This window comes from Rhinolophus sinicus, linkage group LG05 (assembly GCF_036562045.2).
Source record: "Rhinolophus sinicus isolate RSC01 linkage group LG05, ASM3656204v1, whole genome shotgun sequence".
In the NCBI taxonomy this organism is placed as follows: domain Eukaryota; kingdom Metazoa; phylum Chordata; class Mammalia; order Chiroptera; family Rhinolophidae; genus Rhinolophus; species Rhinolophus sinicus.
In genome coordinates this window covers 144,546,657-144,556,881 of record NC_133755.1, presented here as the reverse complement: position 1 = coordinate 144,556,881, position 10,225 = coordinate 144,546,657, and positions in this window count along the sequence as shown.

The following is a 10,225-nucleotide window of genomic DNA, read 5'->3' as shown; positions in this document are numbered from 1 at the left end:
AATACATGCTCCACTCATTCAACAAACACTTGTTGAGCATCTACAGTATGTAAAATAATGCTGGGCATTCTTCTAAATGCTAGAGTTACAACAGCAAACAAGTCCCTGAGTCAAAGGAGGGATGGAGGAGGCAAACACTAAATGTGAGAATAAAGAAATGAACAATTCTAACAGCGATCATTTCTAATAAGAATATAAAATAAAATAATGGGGTAGAGGATTATAGGGCAGGAGGCAAGGCTACTGTACTAGAGAGTTCAGAGAAGGTCTCTCTGTGGAGACCTGAATGAAGAGGAGGCGGCACGTAATAATCTGAGGGAAGAGCGTCCCAGGCAGCTTATGGTGAGAGTGCCCTGCAGAAGCAAAGTATTCTAGGAAAAAGTGCAAAAGGTGAAGCAGGAGACTTAGGTGGCGTTCAGAGCCTTGCAGTCTACGAGGAAAAAGTTTAGATTATCGTCTAATCAAATGAGAAGCCTATGGGGACTTTAATTTACATGATCAGATATATGCTTTTTAACAGCTTACTTTGACACTAGTATGAAAAAGAGACTGTGAGCAAGTTTGGAAGCTAGGAGACCGCTCTGTCCAAGCAATAGGCAAGCCTAGCAGTGTAGCCCTGGGACCAAGGGGAGATGTCAGGTGTGAGATATGTTTTGCAGGTAGATATGACCCACCTTGCTGATATATCAGATACAGGGTATGAAGGATTAAGAGGAATAAAATATCACTCCTGGGTTTCTGATCTACTCAACTGGAAGGTGGGTAAACTGGGGGATTAATCAGATTTAGGAAGGAATAGAAGAGAATCAAGAATTCTGCACTGGACATGTTAAGTTCAAGATGAAAACTGGTCATCCTAGTGGAAATTTCAAAGACAAATGTATACATAAGTCGAGAATTCAGGGAGCACTTTGAGCTGGAGATATAAACGTGAGATTGGTGGCATATCAATGGCATTTAATGTCATCAGACAGGATGATATCATCTAGGGAGAGTTAGTAGAGAGGGTGGGGGTTAAGGACAGAGATCTGGAATGTTCTAGCATTTACAAATGAACAGAGGAAGGGGAGTTAGAAAACAAGACGGAAAAATTAGTGGAACAAAAAAAGAATGAATGTTATGTCCCAAAAACCTACAGGAAAAAATTGCTTCACAAGGGAAAGTGATCAGCTGTGTCATACATTGCCAAGAGGTCCTAAATATGAAGATAAAAAAATGGGTCACAGAATTTGGCAGGAGATGTATTTTGGTCTTAATATAATGAAGAGTCACACCTCTTCATCAGCCTTATTTAGTTAATTAAATTCAATTTAAGAAACTTTAGTTTTTCGCGACATTGTGCTAGGTACTGTGGAGGATGAAAAGATAATGAAAAGACTTCTTCACTCAAAGGACTTACAATTTAAGTGAAAGACAGACTTACCAGAAGCTAACAGTATAATACAAAACATGGTAAATAAGCAATTCTGGGAGAACTGGGACGTCTCTAAGAAGAAAAAAGGATTTCAGTTGCATTTTGAAGAATCAGCAGTAATTCAGCTAGCAGGAAGACAGGAGAGGTTTCTTTGTTGTTGTTGAGCTAATGCTATCAATAGCTGTATCACGCTTCAAGATACATTTTTTTAAAATTATGTACTTATCATCCCTGAAATATATAATCCAGGCATTTTTTCCTCATTTTCCAGAGAATGAAACTGAGCACAAATTATCTAATGAAAACAGTATGAAGATGAATGCAATAACTAGATTGAATTGTCAAAGAATACCAAAGACATAAACATCACCACAACATATCCCATTAATTTGCAGTAAGAATGGAAAGTAGATGTTTTGATATGGTTATGACTGGTAAACTATTCTGACTACATCAAACCTTGGTCTAAGACACATCTTTGAGTCATAATATCGGGACAGGTGTCCACCCATAGACCATCTAATGGATAACACAGAGGACCTACAGAAGGAACAGATGGAGGACATTTCTTTTTGGAGCTGAGGAGAACAATTTCCAGGAACCTTATATATCTATGGTATGAAATTACAGAAGAAATTGCACAGAACAATTTACCATGGGATAGGATGGCCCATAGCGGTCCCTTTTAAAACTCAATTGCATCACTGAGTCCATTAATTCTATAAACATCAAGAGACTGAGTCCTCTAATCTCCAGTGGCCAAGCTGAAAGCAGGGACGTTTCATAGAGTAGCTGAAAAATGAAATTGCAGTCCCTTAGGTCCCTTCAAGCACCTCTGCAAACATGGTGAATCTCTTTAAGAGAGTTTCTTTGTATACATAAAAAAGTGGTAATATAAGAGCCGAGATGCCAACAAACAAGGAAGCCAGGTTCAGTCACAAAGTGACTTGTGGCTTGTAGACCGTGTTTTATAGAAGACCCGGGATGAGTGGTCTTAAATCAGGGAAGTCAATCATCCTTTCAATTGAGAACTTTTTATGCCTTTATTTGGACTCTAAATCTGATGAGCCTTCAGAACAAGCTCTTGTTCACATGCTTTTTCCAGAAAAGAACAATCAGTTTAAGCTTAACATTCAGGGAAGATGGAGACTTTTTTTTTTTTTTTGAGATCCTATTTTATTTAGCTCCCTGTCCATCATAAATCTGATGATGCACTTGAAAATAACCTATAGAGGTGATAGAGGAAGGAGCTAAAATTCTCTCACCTGAGTAACATGATTATACAAACTTGAGCTGCCTTCACCTCCATTTGCTGTTTTAAGGACTTCCTCTCATACAGACAGTAACACAGCCAGTGTGAGATGCTAAGTGATGTTTAACCCTTGGCATTTTCTTATTGGCATTTGATTTTTGCCATTAGTAGGTCTTTTTTCTCTTAATGAGAACTGATTGACGCTTACGTTCCACCTAATGCAGTAGTAAAAGATTTAATAGAAGTGGAACACGATTGCTGCAGTATATTTTCAGGTACTAAAGTTCGAGCAAAATGGAATAAGGGCCAGGTGGTGGTATCTACAAACTGTGCTAATAGCTCCATCAACAGATGTTTAATGTACTTAGAGTTATTCTCCACATCCTACTGTTGCTAATACATTTCCTCCCATACCTCCTCTCAACACAAAAATTTTGAGAGGAAAGGAAACATTAATAACCCCAAAGTGTTTAATTTTAAAGGATATTTAAATCTTAATACTGGTCATAAGGTGACCTATTTGACCACTGGATGGCTTATTGCAGGTTCCAATAATTTTGTTACCATCATTAGTAAAAGTTGTTAACCAAGAGAAGCCTTAAAATTGTATAGGTTTTCTCCTTTGTTTATCATTGGGTTGCACTGCTTTAAAGTTATTTTTCCATGGATTAAAAATATAGAAATGCTATACAGTGATGTTTTAGCATTGGGTGTAGGTGAGGCTAGCCAACCGCCTCACCATGTGTGAGAAGAATGCTGGTCTGCCAGGGAAAGCCCCTGCTTTTTGTCCAGTTTTCAGTTCTAGCTGGTCCAGCAAGTCAGACAACCAAGGTGAATTAGATCATTCTAAGGAGCTACAAGTCTACACCAGGGCATGCCTTTCACTAGAGTGGCAAAAAATAATGAAGAGGTGACACTCACCTGGTACAGCACCTTCAGTTGGGAGATTTGTATATGATTATCTGGCCTCTAGGTTCCTAGATACAGAGAACAGGGGCCTGAGGGGCACAAAAGACTCTGCAAGAGAATGGGAAGCAGGCAGGCTAGTTTGGAAGCATGGTGGTTGTGGCCTTCTAGGGGCTCCCTAGAGCAATTCCAAGGGGATGTGGCAAGGCAGAGGGTGAATAAATGTGGGTCAACCCATGCTAGGAGCCTTCTACCTTGCCAAGTACATGGAAATATCATTCCTGTACTATCCCTTGTCCTGGTATTCCCATTTCATCTCCTTTATCTCTTTTCCCCATCCTATCAATCAGATTGTCAAGCTTTTCAGTTTTTAGTATTTTTGTGTGGAGGAAGGATCCCACAAAGAGAACAGTGCCTCAGGCTCATGACAGTCATGATAAAGCTCTACTTGTACATTCTCATTTGACGAATTTAAATCTGTCCTATAAAGTATTCTCAATGTAGGTTAAATATAATAATTTGGCTAATTGGTAAATAAGAGGAAAGGCATCTTAAAATTGCCAGATGTGAATTTTCTATAACACATAAGTTAGATATCAACAACACAATAGAAAAAACAAATTCATCTCTAAAATTAGACTGAAATGTAAGCACAATATTGTGGTTGAAAGAGCTTTGGAAAGACATCAAAATGCTATCTCTAGTTTATTCCTGGCAAGGCCTCCCGTTGTGAATGGTTGGGAAGATCATTCAACCTATGTGTTCATCAGTGGAATTTGGTGATCACGACTGTCCTTTCTAAACTGTGAAAAGTTCTCTAACCCTAAGCAGTGGGTTTTCTTCCTGTTTGAGAGACTGTCCCCCAACACCTTGGTTTGCATCCAAGATCAAAGGACAGGTTAAAGTAGAAGCAAAATTGAATAACATGAATTGTTGCTCTAATGTGGATTAAAATTGGAGAAGGGCTCCGTCTTATGTGAGACCCTATCTTTATTCAGTAACATTAATAATTATAACTTAAAATATTCTCAGTGTGAGTTAGATAATAATGATTATTATCTAATGTTAATTAAGAAATGAACATGAAAAGAGAAAAGACATCTTAGAACTACAGGATGTAGATTTTCCATAATACTGCACAATATGAAAAATATCAAGTGTTAGCTTTGGAAGGGAGAAGGCTGCTTCCTTGAGAAGAGAGGAGTGTGCTGACTTCTAGTTGGCCTTTCTAATGAAGGAAGATGCAGAATAGGAGAAACTCAGAGAGGAAAGACAAAGATATTTAAACAAGGTAGCATTCAAGAAGATGACAATGACTTAGCACAAACTATAAATAATGATTATGAAAACAGTGATGTGAAAACAAGTGGTCGAGACATAGGAAAGTAATAGTGTTTTCTAACACTTCACGTAAAACGATACTCATAGGTTTTACATATATGTATATACATGTATGTGTATACATATGTACATATATGTATATACATATATATGGCCAAAAAATGTATATACATTTTAAAAAAGGAAAACTGTATTAAAATTGTAATAATATATACCGATAACAAAAGATGAATACAAATCACGTTTGACTTTTGCAATTACAAAAGGTGCTCAAAGTGGTTGCCATCAGATACTTTTGATTACGGCAAACTACTGCTTGAGCAACGTTGACTAAAGTATCCACTTGTATACATTTTTTGGCATTATACATATATATTAAATTATATATATATATATAATTTTTTTAACTTACCTTCTCCTGATTGTAATATCTTTGGACAATATAGAAAAATACAAAGAAACTAGAAAACACCTTAAATCCCTTACCATAGGAAACATTATATCTGGTATATTTCCTTTCAGGTATATATATTTAAAAGTAAAATTTGGATCCGACTTTATAAAGTTTTATATCCTTCTTTTCCCAAAGTATCAATCTTTGTGACTATTCCCCACAGAATCATATAGTCTTTAAAATGTTGGTTTTAAGTGGGCCTATAGTATTTTGTTATCTGAATGAAACTTTCCCCCTGTTGTTATAAAAATGTGACTATCCTTCACATGGTAATGTGCAGTTAGAAGTAACAGACTAGGTGTTCACATAGCAGCACGCATGAATCTTAAATCCATAATCCTGGGTGGGATAAAAGTAGGAAATACAATGAGATGTATAACATAAAATCATTTTTAATGAATAAAAATGCATACAGGCAAAACAACAATTCACTCTGTTCAAGAACATAGAAGGAAAGGGCTCAGCACAAATACTTTGTGATACAGCTTTAACCATATTGACTAAAAGTACATATGTATATTGTGACTTACAGTTCCACTCCTAGGCATAGGCCTGATAGAAATATGGACATTGTTCACCAGAAGATGAACCAGAAGATTCTTAGCAACCCTATTAGCAAGAACCAAACTGGAATCTACCCAAAGGCCCATCAAAAACAAGAATGAAAATGAGCAGTGGTAGAGGCATAAAATAGGATATTATACAGCCGTAAGAATGAACTATCTTCAGTTGTACACAAAAACATAGATGAAGCTTAAAAACACAATATTGAACTAAAGAAGTCAGACACATAACAGTGCAAATGATATGGTTCTGTCTATTTAAAGTACAAAATCAGCAAAATTAATCTCTTCTGCTAAAAGTCAGGCTAGTGGTTCCCCTGAGCTCACAGTGACCAGAGGAGGGTACAAGAAAGGCTCAGAGAGAGCTAGCAACGTCTACTTCTTAATCTTGAGACTGATTGCACCAAGTTGTACTCTCAGGATAAGTGAAATTGTCTATATTTCTATGATATTGCAGTACAAAGGGTTTTTTAAAGCTATATGTTAAATACATGAGAATGGTTGCCTATCAAAGGGGAAGTGGAAGAATAAATTTCATATGTATGATTTTCAAGAACTTATCACTAAAGAATACAAGAATTTCTTAATGCTATTATGACTTTTAGAAGAGTAAAATGTTTACCTTTTGCTTCAGGGCTTTTTAGAAAACGTGTGGCAGAGAATGAAATTAGGTAAGCAATTAGATGTAAGTCTTGTTACTATGAATTTGGGCAATTAAATGTTAATACTTCTCCAAAAGTGAAATTCATGTAGTAATTATTCAGAGATTACTTGCTTTGCCTTAAAATGCAATGCTTTAAAAATTGCACCTTTTTACCATATGTATTTTTGGAACGTAGTATTTATTTCCCTTTGCTTTTCCTCGTCTCCACATTTTAACCTCAACACCAACCTTTCCAAATGTTGAATGTAATCCCAGGCACTTCCTGCTGGAATGAGGCATTTTTCCTTCCAGAGAAACCTAAACAGATTAGAAATGCTTCTGATTTTAATTCCCTACAGAGAGTTGCTAGAAGAGTTGTTTCAGGTTATCCTGGTGACATTTATTAACATCAGAAGGTGCAGAGATAAGACCATCAGAAATGTTTACTTTACTTAACTATTTAGATCCTCCCACACCTGCTTAGCTCAGTGACCCTAACTATCTTGTAATTGCCTACATTAAACGTTTAGAGGATACGAGGCAAGAGTACACCAGGATAAGGAACATGCATATCATTTTCTTTTGCATCAGGTTTCATGGATGGTTCTAATTCCATTTAATGGATAAAATGAAAAGAATTTTACTAATTGAGTTGTTTGTTTTATGAGTGTATTGCTAGGCATACAGGAAAGCTTTCACTAGATACTTTCATTTTATTTTTCAGTATCATACCTTTAATTAGAATCAGGATTTAATCCAGGAATATTTTTTTTCCTCCAACCCTTCCTGTTTTGGCAAAAAGATGATAATTTTTACAAAGAAAGTCAACTTAAATTTTGCCTTCTTATGTGATTAAAAAAACGACAAGAATAACAACTTTACAAATGTCTAGTGATTGTGTCATTTCTTAGTATGTCCTTGCTTTTTCTTTGAGTTTTAAGCCAAAACTGACCATTTCTTGTTTGGAAACATGACTTAGTAATGTATAATTTCAGAATGTTGTTCTTTTTTTAATGAACTGCAAACTCATTCCTGTGACAAACTTCTTTGTGTCTCCTTAACTTTCCTTAATTGCTCTTTTTTTGCTGAAATTGAACCCGATCTCATAATACTGGGTTCATTAGTCTTCTTTGTATGTATGTATAAATATTGCATAGTGAAAGGAATACACAGGTATATAACTCTTCGTCCTCTGAGAATATTCAATGAATTTAACGCAGAGTCATGTGCTCTGTCGTTTACTAAAGCCCCATGGAAAACCCTACTGCAGTAGCTATGCAAAGTTCTGGTTAAACATTGTCTTAGCGTTTGCACTGCTCCGTCTGTTGTTTTTACGCTAAAGACTCAGCCCAGGTTGGAGGCAGTATTGACTTTGTAATTAAACCATTTTACCCTCAGAATTTTGTAATCACTGCATTTAAAACCATCTGTTGTGGTGAGAGGGTAAACTCTTTTTCCTTTCAAGGTAAAGAAAAAATCTACAGTGGATTTTTTTTTTTTTTTTTTTACTTTCAGAGTCCTGATTTTAGGGCCTTGATTTGCTAACATAATCAGTAGGAAAAAAGGGGGAAATTCCCTTTGAATGATGGAAAAAGAAGCCTGTCACAGAATTCAAAATAAATGTAGACGAGAGTATCTTCTTACCTGCTGCTCTTTTTCAAAGGTGTATTGTTTCTTCTTGTGTATGCAGTGTTATTATTACAATAACAGAGTTAAATTATAATAATAATGTATTAGAGGATGAATAGGCTGATATTAAAGACAGGTTCCTCCATGTTGCATAGGATCGGCAAATTTTCTTGCCAACTTGCCATGTCATTGTCAGGACTTAGCATGTGCACTTGCCATGGGTAGTGTGGTGCTTATTACAAGGAGTAGAGAAGGCCCATGAACACAAGCAGAACGTTCAGAGAAGGGGAAATATTTTTAAAATAAGTCTCTTATGAAAGGTATTAGCTCTGGAGCACTGCAGAACCTGTAGGCCCTGCTTTTATGTTCCCAGGAAGAAGAGGCAGAAAAATGGCCTAATTTGCACCTCTGTTAAACCTTTTTAAAGGGCATGAAATCAATCTCATTCTCCACCTCCATATCGTGGACATAAGTAATGTCTGAAATACCATAAATCTCACCTTTTGTATTTGGGAGATGTGGCAAAAAGAGTTTAAAAATACGAACTTTGGTGTCAGACCAGGGCCCAGGTCATGGCCCTGTCACTTTTAATCACCGACTTTGGGAAGTTGATTAACCTCCCTAAAACAAGATTCTTTCATCTATAAAATATTGAAATGAAAGTACTTCTGTCACAGGACTGTTGTTTGGTTTTTATGAGATAATGTGTTACAGTGCCTAGCATATAGGAAGCATAAAAAAAATCATCTTTCTATCTCAATCAATTCATCCACTTGAGAACAAATTCTTGACGCATTTCACCTTTAAGTTTCAATGTAGTTTATGAATAAAAATAACTGGATATATAGTTTAAAATACATTTGTAAAGCAATTTCAAAGTTCTCTTTAACATCTATTTTATATGCTCATTTGGGCAGAGAAACAAAGCAGGAAAATAATTGCCAACTATCATAAAACTCATTATTAATTGAAAATATTTAGCAAATAATTTAGAGGCTTTTGAAGCTCAATTCAGAGATTCCTCCTAAACAGCTGGAGGCCAAACATCAACAGCTGACTAGAGCATGGGACGGGGGTGTAGGGGGGATAAAGAGAAGAGAGGGTGGGCAGGAGCAGGGCACAGTGTCAATCCCAAACAGAACCATAATATGCCAGAATACAAGCTTTAACCAGATGGTGTCTGACTTGAACTCTTTACTCCGCTGCTTACTCAATGTATAGCTTTGAGGAACCCACCTAACATCACCAGTACACAGTTTAAAATGGAGATAATAATAGTGAAGTGAAGCTAATAATAGCACTTATCTCCTAGGGATGGTTTACAAAAGGTAATGCATATAACCCCCTTAGCACAGTCCTGGCACATAGCAGACACTTAGATTCATTTTTATTACCAGAGCACCATAATTATGTGATGACTGCCTATCGAACCCTGGGATTCAAAATAAGAGAGTTGTCACCGACATTATGAACGTTCAGAAATAATGAAAAGCACCAGTTTCTCTTACAAGTTTAACTCATCCTCTGCCAAATTCAAGGATTATTTTTTTCTATGACATTATTGTTACCATATTATTAACAGGAGCTGTTGCAAAAACCATGTTGATGCCAGGTAACCAATATATAAATTATCCTTTTTGCCCAAAATGAAAGATAATGAGTAACTTACCTTTAGCAGCACACTGTGCTAGGCACATAAAAATTACTTAAGGAGTGTGCATTCAGTTGAGTTCCATCAATGATATAATTGGTCCTTGAAGCCATGTATGTTTTCATTGTGGCTTTGATTAAAAATTATAGGAAAAGACAAGCAAAATCTTTATAAAATCTTTTGCTATTTATGTTAAGAAAAACATGATATGTATAATTTTAGTTTTGATTTGTTATGATGAACTCATAATAAGCATTTATAATAATTTCAAAAAATCTGGTACTTATAAAAAGTGTTATGTAAACTCGTAATCCCAGGGCACATTACGATATGTAAATGTTCTAACTGGTAGAAAACTTATAGAATATCTAT